We start from the raw sequence: 16,416 nt of genomic DNA, 5'->3' as shown, positions 1-16,416 counted from the left end.
ATATGCTGTGCATTGCATATTCTGAACATATTTTTGTTGTACTATTGCTACATGTTCGATTGCTACCAGCTTGTACTTATAATTACTTGCATAGTATGCATTTTATTTTATGAATAACCACATATGTATGCTCTTCATGCCTCATCTTCATCATCATCATCATCATCATCATCATCATCATCATCATCATCATCATCGTCGTCATCTTTATCATCACGTGTTGAAGTTTTCTGACCTCCTTTTGTTGGTAAACTTTTTAACTTTTTAATTTTTAATTTTTCAATTTTATCATTGTGTGTCTGTGCGTCCCAGGGACAGATTGTAAGAAAAGGCGTAGCCTTGAATCTTAATCCTTGTTAAATAAATAAAGTTCAATTCTCTCTCTCTCTCTCTCTCTCTCTCTCTCTCTCTCTCTCTCTCTCTCTCTCTCTCTCTCTCTCTCTCTCTCTCTCTCTCTCTCTCTCCCCCTCCGTATTTCTGTCTCGGTGGCGATTGTTCATGCTTTGTTTGTTTGTTTGTTTGTTTGTTCTTCAGATTGCAATTTCCTTCGGCGTTTATTTTGCATCCTCAGCGCGATGGCCGCCCTGTGTGTCTGGAATGTGATGCAGTTTAGAAACAAGAAATTCCTTGCTGCCTGCCGCCATTTTGTCCTCCAGCCTTCAGCGTCTGCTTGTGACCGGAAGTGTTGCGACCAGGCTGCTGCATGCTGGGAGGCAAAGACGCTAATTGTTTTACAAAGCCATCCGGGTCTTTTGATGAACTGCTGTCTCTTTCGCTTTTTGATTGTCAAGCAGAGTTTGAAGGCAATACCTAATATTGTCTCTTTCGCTTGATTCTTGCAGTTCGACACACTCGCGTGTCTCATATCATGACATGGCCATATGGTCGCTGATCTGCCGTTCCCTTTGCTAAATGTTAAAATCTACGACACCGGAACCCCGCAGAGGAACAATGGCGCTGTAACCCACACTAGTTAGTGCCATCTTAGTTTTGCACAAATATCAGAAACGCTGACTAATACTGTAGTCTCATATTGTGTTTGAGTGTATACTATGAAAAGAACAGGACAAGCTACTTATATCTTAGTCTCATATTGTTGTTGTTTTTGTTTTTTTTCTTTTTACATTTAGTCAAGTTTTGACTAAATGTTTTAACGTAGAGGGGAAATCGAGACGAGGGTCGTGGTGTATGTGTGTGTGTGTGTGTGTGTGTGTGTGTGTGTGTGTGTGTATGTGTGTGTGTGTGTGTGTCTTCTTCTTCTTCGTCGTCGTTCGCTCAGACAGCAACTCCGGAGGCCCTGATGAAGGCTGCTGTACGCCGGAGGCTCTCCATGGGTCCATAGAGTTTGTCCCTCATCGGTGTGTCAGCAGGCCAGGTCTCTGCTCGCAAGTTTTGGTGTGTTGGACAGTCCTGCAGGAAGTGTTCCACTGTCATTGGAGATGTGCCACAGGGGCACGATGCAGAATCACCAATGTGGAATTTGGTATACAGGTGATGTTTGAGTCTGCAATGGCCTGTTCTCAGTCTCACAATGACCACTTGGTCATCTCTGGGTAGGAGGTAGTAGGCATCCTTTTTGTTGTAGTCTGGGTGTTGGTGGAGCCATCTTCTCTTCTGCTTCTCTTTGACTATAGTCTTGGCCGTGTGTGTGTGTGTGTGTGTGTGTGTGTGTGTGTGTGTGTGTGTGTGTGTGTGTGTGTGTGTGTGTGTGTGTGTGTGTGTGTGTCTGTCTGTCTGTCTGTGCGTGAGTGTGTGTAGAGCGATTCAGACCAAACTACTGGACCGATCTTTATGAAATTTTACATGAGAGTTCCTGGGTATGATATCCCTGGACGTTTTTTTCTTTTTTTCGATAAATACCTTTGATGACGTCATATCCGGCTTTTTGTAAAAGTTGAGGCGGCACTGTCACACCCTCATTTTTCAAACAAATTGATTGAAATTTTGGCCAAGCAATCTTCGACAAAGGCCGGACTTCGGTATTGCATTTCAGCTTGGTGGCTTAAAAATTAATTAATGACTTTGGTCATTAAAAATCTGAAAATTGTAAAAAAAAAATTTTTTTTTAAAAACGATCCAAATTTACGTTCATCTTATTCTTCATCATTTTTTTATTCCAAAAACATATAAATATGTTATATTTGGATTAAAAACAAGCTCTAAAAATTAAAAATATAAAAATTATGATCAAAATTAAATTTTCGAAATCAATTTAAAAACACTTTCATTTTATTCCTTGTCGGTTCCTGATTCCAAAAACATATAGATATGATATGTTTGGATTAAAAACACGCTCAGAAAGTTAAAACGAAGAGAGGTACAGAAAAGCGTGCTATCCTTCTCAGCGCAACTACTACCCCGCTCTTCTTGTCAATTTCACTGCCTTTGCCACGAGCGGTGGACTGACGATGCTACGAGTATACGGTCTTGCTGAAAAATTGCATTGCGTTCAGTTTCATTCTGTGAGTTCGACAGCTTGACTAAATGTTGTATTTTCGCCTTACGCGACTTGTTTCTTTTTCTTTTCTTTTTTCAATCAATCAATATGAGGCTTATATCGCGCGTATTCCGTGGGTACAGTTCTAAGCGCAGGGATTTTTTTTTTTAATGCAATTTATATCGCGCACAAATTCAAGGCGCAGGGATTTATAGATGCCGTGTGAGATGGAATTTTGTTACACAAACCATCACGCATTCACATCGGCCAGCAGATCGCAGCCATTTCGGCGCATATCCTACTTTTCACGGCCTATTATTCCAAGTTACACGGGTATTTTGGTGGACCTTTTTATCTATGCCTATACAATTTTGCCAGGAAAGACCCTTTTGTCAATCGTGGGATCTTTAACGTGCACACCCCAATGTAGTGTACACGAAGGGACCTCGGTTTTTCGTCTCATCCGAAAGACTAGCACTTGAACCCACCACCTAGGTTAGGAAAGGGGGGGAGAAAATTGCTAACGCCCTGACCCAGGGTCGAACTCGCAACCTCTCGCTTTTTTGGGAATCAGGTTTTTTTTCAATGGGCTTACAAACGGAGATGCTTTATTTTACGATTTTATAATATCAATAACAGCTCATTATATATTATATTAAGTATACATTACATATCTATGTTATACAAAATATAAAACAGTCAATCAGTTTCTTAAATAAAATCCCCCCCCCCAAAAAAAAAGGTATTTGGTTTGTTTTGGTTTTTTTTTTTGGGTTTTTTAATTAAAACAAAAATTGCCTATTTTATCCCCACACACCAAAAAAATTCTTACATATTTAATTTTTCCTTAATAACAATTTCTTATCTATTCATTTTTTCCTTAGCAGCTTTTTATAATGCCCTCATTAAAACAACATTCTTTTTTTTCATTACATTCTTCTTTTCCATTTCATTTATATAATTTTAAAACAAATGGTCACACTTTTTTTTATTAAAATAAACAAAATCAAAGTAGATTAAAAAATTTATATAACAATCTGAAATTACTTCCAAATAAATAGTCTCATATTGTGTTTGAGTGTATACTATGACAAGAACAGGACAAGCTACTTATACTTTAGTCTCATATTGTGTTTGAGTGTATACTATGAGGAGAACAGGACAAGCTACTTATACTTTAGTCTCATATTGTGTTTGAGTGTATACTATGAGGAGAACAGGACAAGCTACTTATACTTTAGTCTCATATTGTGTTTGAGTGTATACTATGAGGAGAACAGGACAAGCTACTTATACTTTAGTCTCATATTGTGTTTGAGTGTATACTATGAGGAGAACAGGACAAGCTACTTATATCTTAGTCTCATATTGTGTTTGAGTGTATACTATGAAAAGAACAGGACAAGCTACTTATATCTTAGTCTCATATTGTGTTTGAGTGTATACTATGAGGAGAACAGGACAAGCTACTTATACTTTAGTCTCATATTGTGTTTGAGTGTATACTATGAGGAGAACAGGACAAGCTACTTATACTTTAGTCTCATATTGTGTTTGAGTGTATACTATGAGGAGAACAGGACAAGCTACTTTTTGTCTTGCTTATTGTTGTTGCTTTTTGTAGATCAATAACCAAAATAAGATGTGTTACGTGGAATTTATTTCTAAATTACGTAGATGCCCGCATTGCTGTCTGTGCTTGAGGGGTTCCCTCATTTTCTGTGCCTTCTCTTTCGTAAGGCAGACACTCTCTCAGCGTTTTCCTACAGGACTTTCAGTGCCCACTGCAGCTGTCTCTTCTTTGTCCGGCAAAACAAATGTGGTGAAGTTTTACTACATAGCATTGCTTCCTGCTGTCTCTGTCTTCTGTTCCCCATTGTCTGGACTGTACGACACATGTACACGGGGTTTTACTGACTGATGTATCTGTCCTGTGTTGCTCATTGTCTGGACTATACGACACATGTACACGGGGTTTTACTGACTGCTGTCTCTGTCCTGTGTTGTCCATTGTCTGGACTCCGACTGTACGACACATGTACACGGGGTTTTACTGAGTGCTGTCTATGTCCTGTGTTGTCCATTGCCTGGACTGTACGACACATGTACACGGGGTTTTACTGACTGATGTATCTGTCCTGTGTTGCTCATTGTCTGGACTATACGACACATGTACACGGGGTTTTACTGACTGCTGTCTCTGTCTTCTGTTCCCCATTGTCGGGGCGTTACGACACATGTACACGGGGTTTTACTGACTGCTGTCTCTGTCCTGTGTTGTTCATTGTCTGGACTGTACGACACATGTACACGGGGTTTTACTGACTGCTGTCTCTGTCTTCTGTTCCCCATTGTCTGGACTGTACGACACATGTACACGGGGTTTTACTGACTGCTGTCTCTGTCCTGTGTTGCTCATTGCCTGGACTGTACGACACATGTACACGGGGTTTTACTGAGTGCTGTCTATGTCCTGTGTTGTCCATTGCCTGGACTGTACGACACATGTACACGGGGTTTTACTGAGTGCTGTCTATGTCCTGTGTTGTCCATTGCCTGGACTGTACGACACATATACACGGGATTTTACTGAGTCAGTGCGAACAAAGCCACGTTATGCACGTGCTGACCGAGTGTGAAGGAGACAAGTGCATGGAGACTGTGCGGCCACACACATACCGATGTATGTTCCAGTTCAGAATTAGTGCCCCCATCCCCTGGGGACTGTTCCCCAAAACGCTTTTTGCGGAGAGAGCTGAGGTCAGCGCTGGCAGGGAACAGGTTTGTAATTACTATAATTATATTTCCTCCATTTGGCTTTAGTACCCCCGGGAGCCGGCAAGATGTGTGTTGTGGCGTGGCGGGCAATGCACAACGTCAGTGATCGGGGAAAGAACGAGGCGATCGCTTAAGTGCTCGGTCTTAAATTGCAGTCGTTGGGTGGCGATGTTGCCCTGGTGAGGAATTGAGGAGGGAATTGTGAAAGAGAAAACTGGCCTGATTGAATTGCACGACGTTCTCCGTCTCTCCTTAAAGCATTGTCGCCCCCCGTTAAACGGTTTACTCCACATTTAGCGCTAACATAATGGAGATGTACATTTGGAGAAACAAAATATGAAGAAAAAAAACATTAGCATCCGCGCCTTTACACGAGAAAGTGGAACATGCAAACTAGTCAAAGAGTGCAGAAATACTGAGTTAAGTGATTCTTCTGTTTACCATTATGTTTTTTACATTTAGTCAAGTTTTGACTAAATGTTTTAACATAGAGGGGGAATCGAGACGAGGGTCGTGGTGTATGTGTGTGTGTGTGTGTGTGTGTGTGTGTGTGTGTGTGTGTGTGTGTGTGTGTGTGTGTGTAGAGCGATTCAGAGTAAACTACTGGACCGATCTTTATGAAATTTGACATGAGAGTTCCTGGGTATGATATCCCCAAATGATATTTTTATTTTTTCGATAAATGTCTTTGATGACGTCATATCCGGCTTTTTGTAAAAATTGACGCGGCACTGTCACACCCTCATTTTTCAATCAAATTGATTGACATTTTTGTAAAGCAATTTTCGACAAAGACCCGACTTTGGTATTGCATTTCAGCTTGGTGGCTTACAAATTAATTAATGACTTTGGTCATTACAAATCTGAAAATTGTAATTAAATTTTTTTCTTATAAAACGATCCAAATTTACGTTAACCTTATTCTTCGTCATTTTCTGATTCCAAAAACATATAAATATGGTATATTCAGATTAAAACCAAGCTCTAAAAATCAAAAATATAAAAATTATGATCAAAACTAAATTTCCGACATCGATTTTAAAACAATTTCATCTTATTCCTTGTCGGTTCCTGATTCCAAAAACATATAGATATGATATGTTTGGATTAAAAACACGTTCAGAAAGTTAAAATGAAGAGAGGTACAGAAAAGCGTGCTAAAACCACCACCCCGCAGAACAGGCTCGTCACTTTCATTGCGTTTTGCACGAGCGGCGGACTACGGTCATTGTGAAAAAATGCAGTGCGTTCAGTTTCATTCTGTGAGTTCCACAGCTTGATTAAATATAGTAATTTCGCCTTACGCGACTTGTTTCTTATTAACATGCTCTTTGGGATTGTTCTCGTTTTGAGGACAATAACCGACGCAGATTTTCTGTCACGGAACATAATGAAAACGTTTCCATGTAATGCAGAATATTACGAATTTGTCAGCATAAAAAGCATTCAGCATAAAAGCCGACGATTAAAGTAGATGAAGAATTGTCCACAAATGTTGATCATTGAAGATAATGACATATAGACGAGGAAAAGAGGCCGTCTCTGTCATCAGTAATAACGCACATGTATATCATGTGGGTGCAAATTGCATTTGCCAGAATAACACATAAATCAAAACATGTTATGAATAGGACATCTGGCGACACATATTGCTGTACAGGGAAAGCTGTCTACAGAGACCACTCATGGTCAAAAAGGGTCGTTATGGACAGGTGGTCGTTATGGTCACATTGGGCGGTTGGTCTTTATGGACAGGTGGTCGTTATGGTCACATTGGGCGGTTGGTCTTTATGGACAGGTGATCGTTATGGTCACATTGGGCGGTTGGTCTTTATGGACAGGTGATCGTTATGGTCACATTGGGTGGTTGGTCTTTATGGACAGGTGGTCGTTATGGTCACATTGGGCGGTTGGTCTTTATGGACAGGTGATCGTTATGGTCACATTGGGCGGTTGGTCTTTATGGACAGGTGATCGTTATGGTCACATTGGGTGGTTGGTCTTTATGGACAAGTGATCGTTATGGTCACATTGGGCGGTTGGTCTTTATGGACAGGTGATCGTTATGGTCACATTGGGCGGTTGGTCTTTATGGACAGGTGATCGTTATGGTCACATTGGGTGGTTGGTCTTTATGGACAGGTGGTCGTTATGGTCACATTGGGCGGTTGGTCTTTATGGACAGGTGATCGTTATGGTCACATTGGGCGGTTGGTCCTTATGGACAGGTGATCACTAGGGCATGTTCGACTGTAGGACATTTTTATTTTTTTATTTTTGTTTAAATAGTGAATATTTGAGGATTAAACAGACAAGAAAAAACACTCAAATTATAGGCCTGAGATGCTGTTAAGGTGATGAAACAAGAGTAACGAGTAGAAGAGAAATAGATTATCATTTTTTTTCAAAACAAAATCATGGTAAAATGTCCTCCTCCTCCTCATCATCATCATCACCATCATCATCATCATCATCATCATCATCATCATCATCATCATCATCATCATCATCATCATCATCATCATCTTCATCTTCATCTTTACCACCACCACCATCATCATCATCATCTTCATCACCATCATCATCATCATCATCATCATCATCATCATCAAGATGCTTTTCTTCAAGATCTCGATTTGGTGATAGGGGGAGAAGGTACCTTTACAAATAAATATATGATACATGTTTTTTCCCAGGTATATCGAGCTGTATGAAACATTTGCATGCTCGCTTGACAGTGGTTGTGTGTACCTTTTAGCAGCAAGTGAATTAATTGTCCAACACACCGCTGTGATCCACATATAAACATCGCACTGACTGATTCTCTAATAGAACAGCGTGCAATAAAACTTGCACTATAATAATAATAATAATAATAATAATATAATAATAAATGAGCATTTATGCTCTTTGCGCTTGACACATTTAAAATTAAAACACAGTTATACAAGCATTTACATCTACATTCATAGTCAGCAACGCTTAATTAAAAGCATACACCATCAAACATACATACAAAAGATTCTTCCACTAACTAAGTAATAAAAACATGAATAAAATAGGTAGTGAAAACAAGGAAATACCAGCTGAATACCCTTAATCAAACAGAACATGTTATCAACAATACTGAAAACAGCCCTAGATGTTTATATACATTATCACATTATCACTAAAACAACAAATACACTACATGTAGCCTACTGATGGACTGAGAAAACAAAATCAGGGGTTGTATTTCTTGAAGAGGTGCGTTTTAAGTGCTCGTTTGAATGCTTGGGGTGACTGAGAGTGGCGGATGTGAAAGGGGAGAGAATTCCATTGTGTGGGTGCGCAGAAAGTAAAAGTGCGTTGTCCGTATGTTTTGGTTTTGGTGTGTGGAATGGTGAGGATGCGACAGTCAGAAGAGGCACGGAGTTGTCTTGCTGGAGAATAGACGGTGAGGAGTTCAGAGAAGTAAGCAGGAGACGAGCCAGAAAAGAAGTTAAAGCAGAGGGTGGACAGTTTGTAGTCAATGTGGGCTTGAATAGGTAACCAGAAGAAGTGGTGTTGTGTGATCTCGTTTTCGTGCTTTCAGAATGAGGCGTGCTGCCGAGTTTTGGACTTTTTGTAGTTTATGCAGGAGGTACAGAGGACAGCCAGAGAGAAGAGAGTTGCAGTAGTCAAGTTTAGAAAGAACAAAGGCACAGACAAGAGTGTTAGTTGTTTGAGAGGAGAGTGTGTGGCGAATGGTGCTGATCTTACGAAGCTCAAAATAAGCTGCTCTACAGACTAAAGATATATGTTTGTTAAGGGTCATGTCAGATGAAAGGGTGAATCCAAGGTTTCTAGCTGATGGTGAGAAAAGAATGTCGGTGTTGCCTATTTGAACAGAAACAGGTTGGGGAGAGGGAAATGTAGTGTTCTTCTTTTTGCACAGTAAGACTTCAGTCTTATCATCATTCAGCTTAAGTTTGTTATCGACCATCCAAGATTTAACATCAGTGATGCATGTCTGAATGGTCTGGATGGCGGAATGTGTCTCTGCAGGGGGACTGGGTTTATACAGCACTAACTCCCTCTGCACGCCTACAGCAAAATGCGCAATTATGATGTAACAGTCACTGGGTGTGCAACGTTTCTTTTCACCTTCCTAAACGATTATTTACCCCATTAATGATAAGTTACGAGAATGAAAGCGCCTTGTTCATTTCAATAATACATTGACAGGCTTCCATTTGAAACGGTTGTGATGTTTGAGTGACGCCCTGCCAACGTCTTATTAAAGCCCGACGGAGGGCTTCCATTAGGCTTTGGGAGGACATCGGTCGACCATTACAACTTTGAAGTTTCAAATGGAAGCCTCTTCATTTTATTGTAATTCAATCTGTCAACGAACTTGCTTACACTTGTATGCGATTGCAACAAGACAGAAATGCTTCCGTTCTGTTCACATACACCTTTCAGTTCACTTACCTGCTAGAGTCAAGCCCAAAGAAACGCGTCTCCGTGTCACCTTCCTATTACTCTGCTCTCGCTTCATTCCTTCTCACAATTGTTTTTCTCCTTTTTCGTGTTTTTTCGAATGGACTCACAAAGATCCTCAAGGCTTACCGAGACAAGTTGAGGTTGGATCAATGCGCCTCGCCAGCAGGTGTTTAATGAGCAGATTGCCGGTGCTCAACAGAGATTGACAATGATAATCTGACCAATCACAGAATCTGTCACATTCTAAGCCCAGCTTGATTGAATGACAATGCATGTTGTTCTGACAGGTAGCTGGATAATCTGTTACATTCTAAGCCCAGCTTGATTGAATGACAATGCATGTTGTTCTGACAGGTAGCTGGATAATCTGTTACATTCTAAGCCCAGCTTGATTGAATGACAATGCATGTTGTTCTGACAGGTAGCTGGATAATCTGTCACATTCTAAGCCCAGCTTGATTGAATGACAATGCATGTTGTTCTGACAGGTAGCTGGATATCCTGTTACATTCTAAGCCCAGCTTGATTGAATGACAATGCATGTTGTTCTGACAGGTAGCTGGATAATCTGTCACATTCTAAGCCCAGCTTGATTGAATGACAATGCATGTTGTTCTGACAGGTAGCTGGATATCCTGTTACATTCTAAGCCCAGCTTGATTGAATGACAATGCATGTTGTTCTGACAGGTAGCTGGATATCCTGTTACATTCTAAGCCCAGCTTGATTGAATGACAATGCATGTTGTTCTGACAGGTAGCTGGATAATCTGTTACATTCTAAGCCCAGCTTGATTGAATGACAATGCATGTTGTTCTGACAGGTAGCTGGATATCCTGTTACATTCTAAGCCCAGCTTGATTGAATGACAATGCATGTTGTTCTGACAGGTAGCTGGATATCCTGTTACATTCTAAGCCCAGCTTGATTGAATGACAATGCATGTTGTTCTGACAGGTAGCTGGATAATCTGTTACATTCTAAGCCCAGCTTGATTGAATGACAATGCATGTTGTTCTGACAGGTAGCTGGATAATCTGTTACATTCTAAGCCCAGCTTGATTGAATGACAATGCATGTTGTTCTGACAGGTAGCTGGATATCCTGTTACATTCTAAGCCCAGCTTGATTGAATGACAATGCATGTTGTTCTGACAGTTAGCTGGATATCCTGTTACATTCTAAGCCCAGCTTGATTGAATGACAATGCATGTTGTTCTGACAGGTAGCTGGATAATCTGTTACATTCTAAGCCCAGCTTGATTGAATGACAATGCATGTTGTTCTGACAGGTAGCTGGATAATCTGTCACATTCTAAGCCCAGCTTGATTGAATGACAATGCATGTTGTTCTGGATAGTGGTGCCGCATAACTCGAATTTACTCTATTTGTACATGTCGTGTGCATTTAGATAAAGAACTTGAGGTTTTATTTGGCACCCCTTTGTCACGCTACAATGAACTCCGAGTGATTTGTATGATCCTTAAACACGCAGAGGTGTTGGGAAAGGGAGATGAGGGGTGGCTGTGTCGCTGCCATTGTCTGTGGCGATGGGCTGCACACAGTGGCTCGTCATCTTTTGTTTTACAAGGAGGCCCTCCTTTACACGTGCAACTGGACTCGGTCTGAATCGTGTGCACAGTCTTAGTGGATCGGACGCCATCACCAATAGTTTTTGTACTTTTTGTTATTGTCATTACTTTATTGTCCCATCGCTGGGAAATTCGGGTCGCTTCCTCCCAGTGGAAAGCTAGCAGCAACAGGGTCGCGCTACCCAGGTGTGTGCGTGTTCAGGTGTATTCATCATGTGTGCAGCGATGCTGTAAGTGCGAGAGCTTCCGAGCGTGAAGTAAGTAAAAGCCGTTGCCTGGCGCGCAACAGTCTAATGTCTGTTGAGTCACACGTTCTGTTTGGTTTCTGTTGACGCTTAGCTGTCGTCTTCGTCTCCGTGTGGTATTTGTGAAACAGGGCGTTGGCTTTTTCCAGTGGCGAACACCCACAGTCAATGCGTGACTTAATGATTTGTGTGTGGGCAACCTGATTATCGGTAGAGTATGTTTACACTTTTCTTTTTCCTTATTAACCCCTTTTTATTGACTGGTATTTCTTTGTATAATTTGCATTTATCACAAACGTCCTCACTAAGGCCACGCGATCGATGCAAATACCCAGATACGGCGTGGGCCATAGTCGCATTTAATGGGGGCATTGTTATCTGATTTCACATGACTGGTTTTACCGATAGTCTGTTTATGGTTTTCTATATTCTTTTCTCCCTTTTGTCCTTTGTAATTACTGATTTTACTGATATAATGTTCATTCGTCTCAAACAACATCTTTGAGAACACACAATGGTTACAAGCTATTTGGGCTTCGGAGGCTGACGGCTTAATACTTGTGAAGTACTGTACCAAGAACAAGCACAAACAATAGACCTCAGTACTACATGTTGCACCATTAGTATTACCAAAACCTGAGGTACGAGTTCAAAAAGGGAAGGTATGAAACGCGTGCGTGCGTGTGTGCGTGCGTTTGTGTGTGTCACGCACGCATGCTTAAAACACGCACGCAGTCTGTCATCCACGACTCAATAACAGTCTTGCTCTTTCGAACTACAAAACATAAGTTGACACGAACAGTATATTAAGAACGTTTCTTACAAACATCAAATATACGTAGATCAACATAAATACACACACAACTCACTAACTAACCATACAACTCTTTCTTTTCATAACATCGACAACGACAACAACAAGATCAAACAGTAATAACGTCAATAACAACAAAGAATAATTATTTTCTTTTTAAAGCATCTTTCACACCTCATTTCCGCTCAGTTCACAATGAAGTTATGGTTTCTGCACTTTTAGCTGTTAGGACGGGCTAAGGCTAATGTTACCATGCAGGCGTATCCGTAATCGTCCATGAACTTGGGTTAACGAGGCCGTAGTGAGAAGCGACAGGCGGTGACGTCAAGTCCTTGCCAGGCGAGCAGTGAGGCAGAGAGTGTTTGTACTGTAGGAGGTCAGTGTAAAGCCTCGGCATGGTGAAAACAGCCACATCCTGGTTGCAATGAAGTAGCCATACAATATCCCCTGCCGTTGATAACAGGTTTCCGGCGTCAGCAAACCCTACGTTCAATCATAGACCATTTATCCTGGACCGCCAACCAGCTCTCTCTCCGCTCTTTCTCTCTATTACGAGGTAGCGGCCTCTCGCATTTAGGAACCTACGCTTACATGGCCTTTCAGAAATCAGGGGGATGTCATATCCGGTGTCGATTGTAAACATGGACGAAGTTGCCGAGGTAAGTTCTGAAAATGCTAAAATAAACTCAGCTAAAGAAGTGCATATGGAACATGTTTTTCGATGAGTTTTGTTAAGTTTAGTTTGGAGTTTTGGAAAATCCAGTTCATTGTCACCTCCCATTGTCACAAATAACTGGAGCGTGCTTTCTTTTCACTGTCTTCGAATCGCTGGCCTTTCTTCTTCTTCTTGTCGTTCGCTGTTAGATCGTCAGTCCGGACTGCAGGGCGAAACGTGCTGTCCTCTCCAAGTCCTCTCTAAGCGCCCCTGAAAGTCGAGCGTCGTAACCTCGAAGGGTCACGTGACGAGTTGGCGGTCCAGGCTATTTGGTCTATGGTTCAATAAAGAACGGATTCGCTTGGAACGCAAGCCTTCTTTCCTCGACCAGAGGCAAAGAACGAATGATAAAAAGTACTTATCTACGAGCTCGAAATTGGCTCTGAGTTCACCTTACAAAATACACGTGAAGACTGGGTGGCCTGGGTGGTAACGCACTTGCGCTCGGAAGCGAGAGGTTGCGTGTTCAGGCCTGGGTCAGGCCGCAATTTTCTCCCCCCTTTCCTAACCTAGGTGGTGGGTTCAAGTGCTAGTCTTTCGGATGAGACGAAAAACCGAGGTCCCTTCGTGTACACTACATTGGGGTGTGCACGTTAAAGATCCCACGATTGACAAAAGGGTCTTTCCTGGCAAAATTGTATAGGCATAGATAAAAATGTCCATCAAATACCCGTGGGACTTGGAATAATGTAAAAAAAATTTCCATCTCACACGGCATTAAGTCTCAATGCGCCACTAATAGTCAGAATGTTGACCCTGGGCGTTAAATGGGAGAAGAAGAATACCTGAGCACGAACTCCACGAGACACTTAAAGTTAACCCGCTGTCTATCTGTGACAGGTAAAATAGAGGGATAGGCATACCGGCGCTCCACAGTAATACCTTTAAAGGCACAGTGCGCCTCCCGTAAACCATCACAGATACTGTCATGCTTTTACACACAGTACAAACACCCTTCCATTTGAACGCTCACCAAACGGGAACATCCTAGGTGCCCTACGTAAAGAGCGAGCAATTTTCAAAGAATTAATTTTGCGGAGAGAGTGTCAGAGACAATCGGACCGTGGTGCGTTTTGGCGCTAGACCTAAGTTTTAAAATCTAAATAATAAATTGACAGCTTGTTACACAAACATTCTTACAGGCACAATGCAGCTCACAGCCTTCGTTTTGCGTTTTTGTTGCAGCTGATTGCAATTACAGTTCAAAAATCCTCCTATGGTAGTAAAGCAAACCCAAAACTACCCAACGACGACATCTGTGAAGCTCGACAGGTTCTTGTTCACGCGAGTGCATAAATTAACCTAGTTATTACGTGGTGTTTGGTCGGAGTTCGATTCAACTGAGTGATTCCAGCCTCCATTTTGTTTTACACAAACTCATGATGACGTCTGACATAGTTTGCTAGTGACGTGTCTTTTTGTGCATGATGTGGTGATCTACCTGATCTAAATTTAGATCCAAAAATAGGTCAAGACCAGCCGGGTCCGAGTACGAAATTAATTCGTAAAAAAATCGCAGTTGTTGACTCTTTGGGTGCAAGTCAATGAAACTTGGTAGTTCTTCAAACGGATAGCTGCCTGAGGTATGACTAAAAGCCCCAGGGGCTCCGTGCACCTGGATTTGACAAGTTCAGTACCTTTAAATCATAAAAGAATTATTTTTTCATCAAGACAAGATCAGTACAATTCGAAGTTTTGAAAGAAAGAAAGAAAAAGAAACGCCCGGAAGCAGGGTCACGCAAGGTCGTGATTCTCGTAGCAGACGACGGTTTATGTCTATCGCCAGTTCCTCTGAACAGTCAAAAGCCATCGCGAGAGTTCTTGTGAACCACGGCCGTTTGTTTCTTGCATAGTCAGAGGTACATAATAACGTGCTATTGCAGATAAGCTCACAGCGAGTCGCATTCAAATTACTAACTGACGACTGCATTGTGAAAAAGGGAAACTGGTTCACACGGGTTCACGAAGGCTCAGGGGTAAGATAAACCACGCAAAAATAAATTCTTTGAAATTTGCTCGCTCTTTACGGAGGGCACCTAGGATGTTCTCAAGCGGTGAGTGTTTAAAGGCAGAGTAAGCCTCCCGTAAACCATCACAGATACGGTCAGGCTTTTACACACAGTACAAACACCCTTTCATTTAAACACTCACCGATTGAGAACATCCTAGGTGCCCTCCGTAAAGAGCGAACAATTTTCAAAGAATTTATTTTTGCGTGGTTTATCTTACCCCTGAGCCATCGTGAACCCGTGTGATCCAGTTTCCCTTTTTCACAATGTAGTCGTCAGTTAGCCTTATTTGAATGCGACTCGATGTGAGCTTATTTACAATAGCACGTTTTTATGCACGAAACAAACGGCTGTGGTTCACAAGAACTCTAGCGATGGCTTTTGACTGTTGAGAGGAACGGCGATATGCACTGACTGATAAACCGTCGTCTGCTAAGACCATTGCGTGACCCTGCTTCCGGGCTTTTCTTTTTTCAAACTTTCACAACTTCGAATTGCACTGATCTTGTCTTGATGAAAAAAGAATTCTTTTATGATTAAAGAATGTTTGTGTAACAAGCTAGATTTTAAAAGTTAGGTCTAGCGCAAAAACGCACCACGGTCCAAAAACATTCTGATAATCATCGATCCACGGCTGTCGCCAGTTTAAGGGAAGTAACTCATTTTTGACCTGAGTTCAGGATGGGTCCAAAAAGTGTTCGAGACAATCTGCAAAATTAATTCTTTAAAAATTGCTCGCTCTTTACGTAGGGCACCTAGGATGTTCCCGTTTGGTGAGCGTTCAAATGGAAGGGTGTTTGTACTGTGTGTAAAAGCCTGACAGTATCTGTGATGGTTTACGGGAGGCTTACTGTCCGGGCGTGATTTCCGGGATATTCATAACAGCCGTCCAGCACCAAAACGAGGCGCCATTGTTCTTCAGGGCCAAGTCCACGAAAATAAATTCTTTGAAAATTTCTCACGCTCGACAGAAAGCAGCCAGGATGTTCCCGTTCGGTGAGCGTTTAAATGAAAGTATGCTTGTACTGTATGTAGACGCTCGGGGAGCTCTGTGATGGTTTACGGGAGGCTTACTGTGCCTTTAAATGAAAGGGTGTTTGTACTGTGTGTAAAAAAAGCCTGACAGTATCTGTGATGGTTTACGGGAGGCTTACTGTGCCTTTAACAACACAGCATAAAATTAGACACATCTTAAAGCCGCTTGTGACACCGTGTGTGTGTGTGTGTGTGTGTGTGTGTGTGTGTGTGTGTGTGTGTGTGTGTACGTGTTTGTGTGTATGTTTTGGTGTGTGTGTGTACATGCGTGCTTGCGCGCGTGAGTGTGTGGGTGTGGGCGTCTTTTTCTTTGTGTGTTTTTTCTC

Source organism: Littorina saxatilis, linkage group LG2 (assembly GCF_037325665.1).
Source record: "Littorina saxatilis isolate snail1 linkage group LG2, US_GU_Lsax_2.0, whole genome shotgun sequence".
NCBI lineage: Eukaryota > Metazoa > Mollusca > Gastropoda > Littorinimorpha > Littorinidae > Littorina > Littorina saxatilis.
This window is presented reverse-complemented; position numbering follows the sequence as displayed.